This window comes from Parus major, chromosome 9 (genome assembly GCF_001522545.3).
Source record: "Parus major isolate Abel chromosome 9, Parus_major1.1, whole genome shotgun sequence".
Lineage (NCBI taxonomy): Eukaryota > Metazoa > Chordata > Aves > Passeriformes > Paridae > Parus > Parus major.
The window spans coordinates 22,787,969-22,802,253 of NC_031778.1; positions in this window are offsets into that span (position 1 = coordinate 22,787,969).

The following is a 14,285-nucleotide window of genomic DNA, read 5'->3' on the forward strand; positions in this document are numbered from 1 at the left end:
GCAGGGGATGCAGGGGATGCAGGGGATGCAGGGGATGCAGGGGATGCAGGGGATGCAGGGGATGCAGGGGATGCAGGGGATGCAGGGGATGCAGGATTCTCCCTTGCACTGCCCAATCTTTGGCCAAGTCAAGCCTGGAGAGGAGCCCCAAGGACAGATCTCACTCAGGGCTGCCTCACCCTGCCCAATTTACCCACAGGCTCCACCTCTGTGTGCTCAGAGAAATCAGATCAGCACAAATCCAGCAGGATCAGCTCTGCAAAAACAGGAATTTACATACAAAGTGTTCGAGCTGCTGCCACAAACATCTGGAGCTTCAGCCCTCGGCTGCCTCGCTTCCCAGGCAGAGCTGAAAGGATTAAATCCAACTTTTGACAAGGATCAAAGTTGAACTTTAGTCTGCTCAGCCAGGGAGGGCAATCCCAAGGTGCTGCTCAGCTCCTGCAGGGTTATTTTAGAGTGGATACAGTGGCAAGAAACCTCCCTGCACTTGGAAACATATAATATATGTTTATTATAACATAACAAATGCTATATGTTTATTATAACATGAACAAATATTTATTATTCTTAATAATATAAATTATAAATATAAAATAAATTATAATATATAATATATATTTATATATTTATATTATAACTATAATAATATATTATGTTATAATATATAATTTATATATTAGAATTTGATATTATATTAATATATTATTTATTATTTTATTAAATGTTATTGGAAACAGCTTGCACAGCTTGAGAAAATGGCTAAAAGAAACACACATTTTCCTTAAAATTGGGAATGAAGCAGGCACCAAGGATGTCACAGCTCAAGGGACATTTGGATAAAGCTCTCAGGCACAGGGTGGGGATGTTGGGGTGTTTGTGCAAGGCTCCATGAGCTTTGTGGGTCCCTCCAGCTCGGGATATTCCCGAATTCCCCAGGTTCAAAATGGTACTGCCCCCCTGAATTGAGGTGTAGGAGATAAATGCACAGCTCCATGCACATCCCTCAGCGAGCCAGGATATATATTTATTTAATCCTTATCTCCTGGAGTGACTTTTAATGACATTTTGAAGTGCTAAGGCTCTTGGAGGCTCAGATCCTTTCTTGGTCCCAGTGTTTCCCTGCAAGATACTCAACATCCCCTCTCTGCCAGGGCTCACAAAGCAAACACTGCTGAGGCAAATGTTTGATGTAATTCTGTTTCAATTAGTTTGTTCTTGGCACCTTTACACGTTTATCTGCATCCAAACCTTCACGCTGCAGCAATTATTTACTTCATCTTCTAATTAGTAAGTGCTGAGCCTTGAGGAACTGGTGCAGTCTCTGCTTTGAGAGAGCTGGGAACGTTCACCTGGAGAAGAGAAGGTTCCAAGGAGGCTTTAGAGCCCCTTCCAGTGCCTAAAAGGGCTCCAAGAGAGCTGGAGAGGGACATTGGAAAAGGGCCTGGAATGTGCTTTCAGCTTCCCTACCAAGGCAAAGGCTTGAGAGAGCCCAAAATTCTTCATCCCCTCAGGTTCAATAATAACAAAGAGAGCTGGTGTTCCAGTGAAAAAATCTCAGCCACAGTAAGTACTTCTGCTTCAAAAATAAAGCCTTAAATGACTTCCCAGAGCTTTTTTCCCCACAGAAAATGTTTGTCTTAGCCCACCTCCCTGAAAAATTAATAAATCCTCCCAAATCAACACTGGAAACATCCAAGCTCCAGCCCCATCTCCTCTCCACTCCTGACAAGCAACACAGCCCCCAGCCAGGGATGGGATCACTTCAGTTTTTGCCCATCACTTTCTTCTCTAAAGAGTTTCAAGTTTTGAGGAAATAGAGGCACTTTCAAAAGGACAAAGTGCTCGTCCTGCTGTGGGGTGAAGCTTTCTCTCCACCCTTGGTGGCTTTGCTGCTGAGAGGGCTTTGGTGTTTTGCTTAGGCAGGAGCCAAATGAAACAAAAGTGACAGCAGCACCTTGTTTCAGCAGGGGAAACTCCACATGGACCTCTTTACTACTCTATTCTTCAAGATCTGATTTTATTCTTGAAAGAGCTGATAAATTCCCAGCTAACTGAATATCTCATCTGCCCATAAAGTCAGCTTTCAACACCAAAGGGAATCCAGTCTGTGTCCTGAGTGCTGCAGCCTAAACACAGAACCTGCAAAGGTGTGTGGGGAAGACAATTATTTTCCTCTTGCAAGCTGATTTATATTATAATTCAAAATGCAAACACAATAATTCCAGCACTCTTTCTTCCAGAGGAAATACAGATAACAAGATAACGCAGGGAGGATTCATTTCCTACAAGCTGCCTTTGTGTTGTTTATTGAGCTAAATAAACATGAGGGATGTGTGATAATCACAAAGCATCTTCCTGTGGCAAGATAACTGATAGTGCTGGGGGGTTTGCTTTAGTTTTAAAACGGGGATTAGAGAAAAATAAGAAAAACAGGACAAAACCCAACGTGGAATTGTTCCTTAATTTGGCAGCACAGAAGTTTCCCCAGCAGTTTTGCAGGGCAGGCTGTGCCCAGGTGCCTCTCAGCAGAGATTAAATCTGTGTTTCTCAATTTGGGCTTGCTCAGAGCTGTGGCTGATAATTTACCTTTAATTGTTATTCCTGCCACCCTCTGCCTATCAGCTGTTAATGTGTTTCCACAATTAATTAGCCATTAGTGAAGTCCCTACTGTAACCAGCCTGTGTCCCCAGGGATTCCCGACTGGAAATCCACCATTTCCAGTGGGATTTGCTGAGCTCTGCAGGCTCCAAACCTGTGTGACCAGAGGGCTGCAGAAGGCCAGATGTGAAGGCAATCCTCAGACATTCCTGTTAGAAAATCCCAGTAAAACCAGTGCTGCTGGATCCCTTTGGATCCCCAGCATCCAGACTTTGTTTCCTTCCACCTCCCGCTCCCCTGGCGTGGAGACAGAAGGGTTTGGGGCTGGAGGTTGCTCTGAGCTGGATGATGATTTTCTTGTCTTTCTCAATGCTCCAAGATGCAATTCCCAACTCAGCCCAGGAATAAAGCAGGGATTTTCCATCCTGGAAATCCCTGCCCCTGGGATTGTTCCCCAGCAGCAGAGGTCTGTTTAGACATGACCAGATTATGGCCCTGTTTCCTGTGGGAGCAACCAGCAATTTGCAATGGAAATAGCTTCCAGTTTGCTAAAACATTGCCTGTCTCCCTTTAAAGTCACCTTCTGCCTCAGCTGGAATCCTCTGATTCCAAAAGATGCTGGAAAATTAAGGATATTGTCCTGTGACTTTCTATGACCCCAGCAAGGAAACACTCCTATTAAATAATCCAAACATTCCTGCAATCCTCAAAAAAAAACCCCAAAGACTCAATGTTTCCCAGCTCTGAAGTGCTGGAGATCTTCAGTGTTTTGCAGGAAAAGCAGCAAATATTTGCAGGCCAAGGATCTTTCTGCGAGCCCAAAATGAATAAATTGGGATTGATAATCTCAATTTGGGAGCAGAGCTGCCACCACCAACCTCCCGTGACAACCTGAGGCACCACTGGACTACTGGAATAATGATGGAACTCCTTGGAGAGGATTCCCAAGAGCCTGGTGGAATTCCAGTGGAATTTGGAGCTTGGAGGAAATAAATGTCTGTCTTTGTGGAAATTGGGACACGCTCAGAGGTGACTCCCCCAAAGCTGAGATACCCTTCAGGCATCCAAACCCTGAGTGGGGAATTTCCACCCTCTCAGATGGTTCCTGAGTGCCTTGGCAGCAAATCCCAGGGGTCAATAGGACACCCTGGTGCCCATTAGATGGAAAACTCCTCTTAGCAGACCAGGCACAAACACAAATCAACATCATATTTTTATTTTCTTTTTCCTGGTCTTGACCATGTCTGTAACACATCTGGAGAAAAGCACAATTCCATCCTCAAATGTGTTACAAAATTAAGATATTTCCCCTAATGTGGAAAATGCCATTTCTGAGGAGAGAGGATAAAACAGGAATACAGGAGGAATTACAAGCAGGGGTTTTGGTACCTGTTTCCCTGTCAGCCTGGCAGGGAAATGAGCTCTGTAAAGCTGATGCTGAAGAGAAAGGTCACTGTGCAGGGTACACACAAGGCTACTCCTGGAACATAATCATCAAGCAAAAATTCTGAGCAGCTACAGCTGCAACTGGCATCTCACAGCTGCTTTGCAGTAACATTTTTCTCCATTTTCACTACATTTCCTGGAGAAGGGCTTATAAATACTACAGCAGGACTGAGAAATAATTATCCATTCTTTCCACGAGTGTCCATAAATATTCTGCTGCTCTGTTTGGGACTGAAGCATGGCCTGACCTATAGCAGAGCTCAGCAGAGACTGGGAGAGGAGATGTTTATTATTTTCCTGCTGACTCCCAGCTGTGGGATCAATGCAAGGAGAAAAACCTTCCTGGCTGGCCCTTGCCCTCCTCATGCACGGACAGGAGCAGACAATTCCAGCATTTCCACATCTATCAGCACCCTCAGAGATCTGACACGAGCCCTCAAGCAGAGTTTTCTCCCTCATGGTGTGTTCTTTGGGCACTGCAAAGGTTTGGTTTGCACAGCAGCTCACGCCTCAGGTTGAGCCTTCTTCACCTGAGCTCCCAAAACCAGCAGAGGTGACAGAGGAGACAAAGCCCTTGCAGAGGGAACACTTGGAAAGGAAAAAATCAGATTTTTTTTCTGTATTGAATGTTATTGTCAATAATGTGTGAGCTGCTGCGTGACACGAAAACAAACAGAATTTAACATCTCCCTTTTAATTGCTCATCAACCCTTTAAAATACACTCAAGGCTCATTTTTTACACACTTGCATGCAGCTGGTTTAGCTTTAGAAAACTCCTTTTCAACATTTCTGGATGACCTGAAATTTCCAAGAATGCCAGGAACTCCAAATACCTTTTCCAGAAGGTGGCAGCTGCCCTGACCCTCTGCAGCACCTGGATTTTGGTGTTTTTCTGGAACATTCTCCTCTGCTGGACTGATTTACTCCCTCTATTGAGTAGGAAGCTTTAAAGCTGACATTTCTAATTGTTTCAGCTCTGTTTACTCAGAGGTGTTTAACACCAGCAGTGTTTTCTGACCAGGCCCTTTGGAGCTCTCTCACAGAGGAGAGTTTGCTACAGTGAAAAGAAACAAGCCCCAGAACTCCTGTTAGAAACTGAGGTGCTCAGAATGAACCTTTCATTCAAGAAGAACCAGAACTGACTTAACTGGAGCCAGCTCCTCGCTGATGGAAGGGAAAGAGGGGGATTTTTGTTCCTTGGGGAATGAGCAGCTCTGAGGAGCACAAAGCCAACCTTGGCAGAGCCACCACCTCGTAGTGAGAGGCACAAGGGATTTATTGAGTCCAGAGGCTCTGGAAACAATCAGATTCCAGCTGGGCCAGGAGAGTGAGGGACCAGGAAGGTGTGGGAATCACTGCATGGATTTTCAGGCATTCTCAACAAGGCCTGGTGTAAAACAAAGCCGTGTTTATGTTCTGTAGCAAAGGGTGAGCAGCAAACACTGCTCAGTCAGGGCTGGAAATCATCCAGCACCGTTCCTGCCTCCCTGGCCACCTCCAGCTCTGGACTTATCCTGCAATTTACCTGCTTGAAGTTCTCATCCTGGAAACTTCAATAAGTCTTTTTTATCCCCCATAGAAGGGTTTGGGTTGGAAGAGATCTTAAAGCCCACTCAATTCCACCCTGCCATGGCTGGAATTCCATCCAGTCCCAGGCTGCTCCAAGCCCCGTCCAACCCAGCCTTGGGCACTGCCAGGGAAATATTTTTGCTCTAAATGAGATTATTTTAATTTTCTCTGCCCAAGCCAGGAGCAACAGCAGCAGCACAACCTGCAAAGCTGAGCTGCACTATCCAAATAACACCCAAATATTTGCCTGCCCATTTTTGTCTCACATACAAAGTAAACTTCCATTTTTATTGCAGCTGTGCTCTCTCACTGAAACACAACTTTACGAAACATTCCTTGTTGAGACACTTAACTTCAGCTCCTCTTTTTTCAGGTCACTTTTTCAGGCCATTTCCCTTTGTAGTAAGATCTCCCAGCCAAACCTCCCTATTGATTGATGGATGGGAGACTTCTCTCCAAGTCAATAATAGCCCAGAGCAGGAATCAGCAGCTCTTTGCTGTTATTTATCCATAAAGAGCTTTATTGAGCTAAACTGGTGTTCAGTTTAGCCTCTCACGGTTTATCATTTTATTTTTCTACCAATTGTCCTTCTTAACTCTGTTGGAATCTGCTGCCAGCTAAATCAGGCCAGAGAAAGCTTAACAAGTGAATGACAACCATAATTCAGTGTTTACTGCTTCAAACCCTGATCTTGCCATTCTAGCAGCAAAATTCCTGAGATATTTAGAAATTAGTTTTTCTTGCAAGAAGCAATATGCAAGGAATAATGAAAGGAGTGGATTAAAGGGAGCAGGGAATTTATGATGTGCCCAGCAGAAATCTATCAGCTGTGATTGGGGTACAAATATCATTTCATACCATGCTGCACAGTTTCTCCCCAACTTCATCAATTGCCTCCCATGACAATGTAATATTGAAAGAAATAAACAGAGCTAAATCACTGAAGAGATGATTATTTGTTCATTACTTAAGACTGTGTGCTTCAATTGGCAAAAAATAAGACTAAAAGCAAATATTCGCTGCTTTGGCTCACTAATTAACTCTGCATCTTAGCTGGCATTTTGTTATTGCTCTACCTCAGAATCCTAGAATTAGAGGTATAAAAAAAATAACTGGACTTGGAGGGTTATGCTTTTATCAGTTCCTTGTAGAATTGTTGGTTTCTGGGATATTTCTCCCCTTTTTCCAGTCTTGGTAGTGATTCACAAGCTAAAAATTCCCCCTTTTATTTTCTTCCTAAGATTGCACTGTGCTTTCACTTATTCTTGATTTTAATATATGTAATAACGTTTAGATAGAATTATAAAGGTTATTGTGATGAATAATCATGATCCACAACTAAAAAACTCCAAAATGGTGTGAAACTGTGGCAGTTCTCTGTGTTTAGGAGCCAAAGTGCTCAGATTCCCACATTTCCATGCCAAGAGTGAGCCAAATAACTTTTGTAGAAAACCCCAAACCTTCCCCAAAAGATGAATTTTCCACCCTTAAAAGGTTGCCCCTCAATTTTACCATACATTTCAAAGACTTCAAAAACCTTGCCAGTGTTGCAAACACTTCCAAACCTGTGCCCAGAACAACTCTTTGCTCTTAAAAGCTGCCAGGGATTTAAAAATTTTGGTGTGTCTCAATCTCAAACCCTTCCTGGGGCAGAGGTAACACTGAGAATTTTTAAAAAGGGTGCAAAAACCACTTTTTTAAATTACTGGTGCACCCCCTGCCCTCAGGAGAGTTTTTGCTGCTGTCAGTCCGTGTTTGGTGATCCTGGCAGTTTAAATCCTAAAACCAGCGTGATTTCTCCTCTGCATTGTGACTTTCAGTAACAAATCCTGATCTCATTATCACCATGAATATCATATAATCCCCTTTTTTATCCTTCTGAGCCCTTGGTTTTAGGGTTCTCTGTCGGTGCAAAGCCCCCAGGTGTTAATTGCACATTGTGGGGGATCACCCTTGCAGCTCATCCCATGTTACCTTCCCACTCAATTCCATGTTCCCATCCCAAGGCATCAGCAGGAGCAGCTGATAAAGCTTCCCTGCACTGTTAATTGTTTTGTAGGATCTGCTATTCCTATTAATTGTCCAAGCTGCTCTCTTCCCAGACATTTCTCTCCCCTGGGAGCAGGGAGAGGCTTCCAGAGAAGCTGCCCCATCCCTGAAAATATTCAGGGGAAAGCTGGACAAGTCTTGGGGATTACCCCTGCACAAAGGCATTCCTATTTATTTATTTAAAACATTAAAATATCCAAACAGTGGGATTGGAGCTGTCTATTCCCAACAAAAACGTGTCCAAGGCACAGGGAACGAGCAATGCCAGGCTGGTTGCAAAGTCTATATTTCATTTTCTGCTCTCCGTCGAGTCTCGGCGGTTCCTGCGGTGAATAATTGGCTGCACCTTGTAAAACACGAAGTGAAACATGTACAGAGAGTCTGTTCTGTCCACCCAGATGTGTCTGTGGAATAATAAAGACCTAAAGATTGCAGTTGGCCTTGGCAGACTCCAAAATCCAGGCTTGTAAAGACACTGGGATCATCTTTATGGATTCATCCGGGTAGGAAAATATAATTCAAGGATGGAGACACCAAGACCTGTCTGTGCTGACAGCCTCAGACCTGGGATCCACTCTCAATTTAACAAGCCAATTAAGGAAAATTAACAGAATTATAGCCTGATTCAGTGTCCAGAAGGGGAAAATCCCAAAGGGATAAACACAACTCACAAGCTAAAAATTCCCTTTTTTTTTTTCCCTGAGATTACACTGTGCTTTCATTTATTCTTGATTTTAATATATGTAATAATGTTTAACTAGACTTGTGAAGGTTACTGTGATGAATAATCATGATCCACAACTAAAGAACTCCAGAATGGGAACTGGTACTCCAAGGGAACTTGCAGTGCCCAAGAGATGGTTCAGGCACTGGGAGCTGCTGGCCTGGAAGGAAAGAGCTGACCCTTCCTGATTTCACACAGCAGGGTTTTCTTCCCAACACACAGGAGTCAGAAACTGCATCCCAAAGCCCCAGGGAAGGTGGGATGTTTTTCCCCCCAGTTCTCTGACTGCAGCAGCTCGTGGTGTGCATCATTTCAGCTCCACCGAGCCCCAGTCCTGCAGCACATCCTGGGAAAGGCGTTTTTAAATGGGAAATAAACTCAGCTAGACACCAAAATCATCCTTGGTAGCATCCTCTTGTTTATCAGAACACTTCAGCAGACTCCCTGATGCAGAATGTTTTGCTAAATATGAGGATTACACATTTGTGTAATAATTGATTTTTTTTTTAATAGGGTTTTTAGAAGCTCTGTTTTCCAATCCCTTTATTCTTACTCTTCAGTGGTGGATGCACTCACCTTATATCCAACTTTTATGGGTTTTGGTGCTCCAACAGCTTCATGATCAATATTTAAATTCAAGTTACATGGAACAATGAGCTACTAATGCTCATGAAATTCCTACATTTGATCTGTTGGTATAAGGCCTGCAGTAACCATTGATCAAAACACACATTCCCTTTAAAACACAGGTAATAGTAGGTGGGGAAATAAAAAAAAACCTTCCTGAATGAAGCATTTAAATAGTTAAACCTTCCAAGATTTCAGTTTGAAGCGTCCATCCCCAGGCACTTTGGAATGAAGAGCAGAGACTGGGGAAGGCAGTGGCCAGCAAAGTGGGAATTCCTGCTCCTTGTTTGGATTCCAGGGCTGGCAGCTTCCATTGCTCATTCCCTGAGCTCCCAGGAATTCTTGGGAATTCCTTCCCTCTCCCAGCTCCTGGTTCCTGCCCCCTGACACAGAGCAACTCGAAGTTTTGAGGAGAATTAATTTAAACCAGCACTGCTCTGCTGAAGGCCACAGATCCCTGACAAACAAGGTGCTAAGAGGCAGAGTTCTGTTTAGTCAATATTTTCCTTTAACAGTTCAAAGTAAAGAAAAACCCGACATTTTGGATTAGTTGGTGAAATCACGTGGTTTTAAAATTGTCTTTCACCAAAAAGAGTAGAAAAAAGATAAAGAAAGTTACATTAATGCCTCCTGAGGAAGGTAAATAAATTAATGAAGCATCTGGTTGGCTTAAGTGAAGTTATCCAAGGGATGTCTGTCCCACAGAAGTGGTTTTTTGGCTACAGCACCTAAACAGGTCTGACCAATTTCGGAAAATATTTGATTATGAACAACACAAACCAGCTCACTTGAATAATCATGAATTCATCCTCAGAACGAGGCACTTCCCAAACAAGCACTGCGATAAACAATCTCCTTGGGATTGCTTAGAGTGCTCCAGCTTCTGAATTCTAGAATTCCCTGCTTTTGGGGCTTTGTCCTGCCCAGCTCTCCCCATCCCCAGCAGCTTTTAGAGCCTCTTTCCAAGGAGGAGTGATTTGAGCGAGATAATTGGAGCATCCTTTGGCTGCTCCTGCAGCCAGAGTCAAGAGGAGGAGAGAAAAGGATGAACCCAGAGCCTTGAGAGCTGTGCAAGCTCAAAGCAGCAGCATTTTGGGGCCTTGGCAAGAAAGAAATGAGCATTTTACTGCTGGAGAAAATTCTTCAGGAGCAAATTACTCATTGCCTGGGCCTGCCTCATTCTGGGAGCCTGTTATGCTCTTGTTTACTTAGAGGCAAAAGTTACACCCTGAAATTATTTAAGACTGAGAATTAAATATTGGCAGGCCTGACAAGAGAAGAGGATGGATTAAATATGTCAACAACAAAAAAAAATAGAAAAAAAAAAGAGGGTGGATTAGATTTTTCAAAGCCTGAAAAAAAACACTTGGAAGACAGTTTATGTGTTAAATCAGATTTCTAACATCAGTTCTCCAACAGACATGCATCATAAAAGCAAGAGTTTTAAGAAGTCAAAGATTTTCAACAGATAAAGAAAAAAATCCCAGCCAAGCAACAAATCCCCCAACTTCAGTGAGTTGTTTATACCCCCTTTAGACGAAAGGGAAAAGAAGTAAATTTTTCTTATATTCTCTAATCAATGGAAGCTGTATAGAACCAAAGAGCATCCTTGGGACAAGTCTTACCGCTTGGACAGTGGACAGAAGATTTCTTGCCCTGGTTCCAGCAGTTGGATGGGCTGAAGAAGAGAAGATGAACAGATTCCTCACAGGAATCACTTTCTGGGACAAGGAAACCTCCAGCCCTGCTGCTCTTCCTGCTTTTATAAACCCCAGCAGCTGCTTCCCCATGAGTGATTTCCCTCCTCCAACCATTTCCAGCTGCTCAGGGATGGAGCCCCTGGATTTGCTTTGTTAAAATTGTTTAGATTGGATGTTAGAAAAATGATTGATAATGATCAATGAGCTGAAATGGAAATAATTAGGTTGGATGTGAGGAAGGAATTCCTCCCTGTGAGGGTGGGGAGGGGCTGGGATGGAATTAAAGGTAAATTAATAAAAACATGAGAACTAAAGGCAGTGTGATGTGCATTTTTTAATGGTACCTTGGCCTTGGTCCCCATTCCCAAATTTCAGGATCCCAAATCTCAAGGTAACTTTATCCTATTTATATTTATATTGTCTCAGCTCCTGATGATCTCAGAGAGTCTTTCCAATCTTAATAGTTCCATAATTCTCTAATATAAATATATATTCCTGTGGAGTGTGAGCAACATTCTGGTTTTTCACATCAAAAAAACTTCAGGGAAATATTAGTGAGTGTTGAGCACCAACTTTAGCAGCTGAACCTTTGTGAGTGTGATGTCAGTGTGACATTAAAATGCTCCCAAACCCTGCGTAGGGAAGTGTTTCATGAGTAACTGCTAATATTGCACAGCCACAGCTGTCAAGATGAAACAGGACAAAAATGGCAGGAAAATCGTGTTCTCATCTTTAAAGAGATTAAAATACCCAGCCTGAGGAAAAGCAGATTAACCAGTGCAAAAAGCACTTGGCAGTGGCCAGCCTGGTTCATTCTGAGATTTGCCTGAATGACTTCCAGACTCGTGTTTGGAGTGAGGGCGTTTCAGCACATTCAACAAATCAAAAGATTCCTTTCCATGAGCTTCCAAGGGGACAAGTTCGAAAGGAGCTGGAGTGTCATCACCCCTTGCTGATAAAGCAAGAGAAAAACATGTGTTTTTAAGGGCTTGGGACTCATCCTGGATAAATCAGGAGCAGAGAAGGGAACAGTGACAGGAAAGCAAATCCTGGGTGTCTGTGGTGACTCCTCCATGCTCTGAATACCTCAAAGAACCTGGAGCGTCACATTCCCTTCCTTGGAGCTCTCTGACCACTTTATAAATCTGATTTTCTGCAAATATTTGGGAGCGTGGTAGTTGATGGCAGGACAGAAGTGGAATGCTGATGACTTTTGGCTGCAAATGCAGCAGATGAAAACTCATTCGATCCAAGGCGAAGTGTCGCCTTTAATAAAGTAATGTCATGCCATGCCTCCCCCGTCGCTGGCCTGTGGTGACATGAAAAATTATAATGGGGGAAATGCAGAACTTTGCAGATAGAAATAACTGGAGACTCTGAGAGAAAATTTCCAAGCGGGGCGGTGGAAGAGCGTAAACATTTATTAAGGAGCTGCAGGGAAGGAGATTATTGCCACCTATTGACAACAGCACTGAAATAATCCAGCCTGTTTGCTCCTGGTGAGTAGGAATTCCTCCCTGGGAGCTTTGCAGCAGGCTGCTCCTACTGGATTTGTGTGGTAGAGGATACAGGGATTGAGAATAGCAGAGGATCTGAGGGACAGGACCCTGTCTGAGGGGAATTTTTAAATAATCCGAGCCTTTAGAGAGGTGATTTAACAGTGATTGAACACTTGGCAAACCAGGCCAGAGCGTGTGGTGCTGCTGGATCCAGAGGGGTGGAGCAGGCACAGAGGAGGGGGAATGTGGTAAATCCATGGAGTGGCTGCCATCCCACAGGAGCAGTGGTGTTTCTTCCATGGGATTTGTCCCTGGAGCTCCTGGATTGATCCCACTGCTGTCCATGGATCCTGCTCGGGGCAACGCTCAGCTGGAGACAGCTCAGACACTGCCTGCAATGTCCTTAAAACCTGGATTGGAGAATGAACACAACTGCAAATCAAATCAAAAATAAGCAGCATTCAGCCACACAAGGTGTAAAATCTGGGCAATCCTTTACCAGGAGTGCCAGTCCTGTCGTTAGGATGATTTCAGCCCAGCTCCTCAGAGCAGTCTCGGTGAGATGATCTCCCTTCCTGCCCGTGTCCTTTTAGCATTTCAGATCTGAAACCACTGCTGCCTTGGAATTCAGATTTTCTCTTTTCCATGCATTTGTAACCCTGCAGTTCTTTCCAGAACTCCAAATTCCACACACAGCGTCAGCTGCTGCTTTCCCATTCTGGGCAGACACAACAATTCCTCCCCAGGCCTGGCAATCAAGGACACCTCAGTGCCCCAGGCCCCAGCAATGGCAACAAAAGGGAGCTGGGCCAGCAAACTTGGGCTAAATGCCTTCATCAGCTGCAGCTGGAATTGCAGGATTGACCCCCAATGTGCAAATGGACCAAACTTGTCAAAGTGTGAAACCCGTGAGCCGTGGGACATTTTGGGTGCAGCCCCTGGGGGGCTTCCCCTGCCCTAAATGTGCCTGGAGGGCCCTCAAGAAATAGAAATAGAACGGATTTTTATTCCCTTAACTTTGTCTGACCTCTGTTTTAGGTAACCCTGGAAAAAGGCATCAAAACCCTCTTCCCCTCTCCCTGTCAGGACTCAGTTTATTATTAGGTATATCCAGTGTGATTCACTCCTGACAGCCCACTGATTTCTGATCTAATTTGGGTCAGACAGTGCAGATGGAGAAAAGTTCCCTGCCCCGTCTAATCCAGTCCCCAAATTCATTTGCTATTCAGTGGAAATCCAAGAACAGAAATTTTTATCTTTCACTTGTCTCTCAAGAATTCCCTTTCTGAACCATATGCACTTAACTCTGTCAGAAAGATTGGTGAAAACAAAAGCTCCAGGAGGATGGAACGCTTTCCTGCCATACAGCAATATCTGCACAGCCTTTGCTGTGGGTATTAAAAAATATTCATTATTATTTAGGTCTCCTTTAGGAGCCCCATTTCTGGAACAGGTTAAAATGAATGTTGTTTGAATAATCTGTGTCGTGGGACGCATTTTTGTTGAATGCTGACTAAATGCTAACTAGAATTTCAGTGTTTGGTCTGGGGTGTGATTAAAGAATCTTGGAATTGTTAAGGTGGGAAAAGAACTCCAAGATCATCAAGACCAACCTTTAACCAAACGTGACCCTGCCCACTACACCACATCAGAAAGTGCCACATCCACTCATTCCATGATTGCAGGTATCTGGTGAAAGGGGATAAAAAAGGCTAGACACAGTAAAATCTAAATTTTTCCAGCTAGATATTTAGGAGAAGTCATTTTAAGCTAAGAACTCGCCAAGGTTTGAGTCTGAACCCACTCACTTCCCAAATTACTCTTTGTATCTCCAACTTTGTGTGCTAAATTTGAAAGGAAGAGCTCTCAAAAGAAGGGATTTCCTTGAAGAGCGATGCAGATGGCAGCAATGAGAGCAAAACAAAGCAGACAAACAAATCAAAGTTACACACAGGGAATGGGATCTGCTCTTGTGTGCAATCCTACAACTTCTTAATTGGCCTCCAAGATTTGCCTGAAAATTTCTGGTCAAAAATCAAAGGGAATGGCGAAATAATTGCAGCGCCC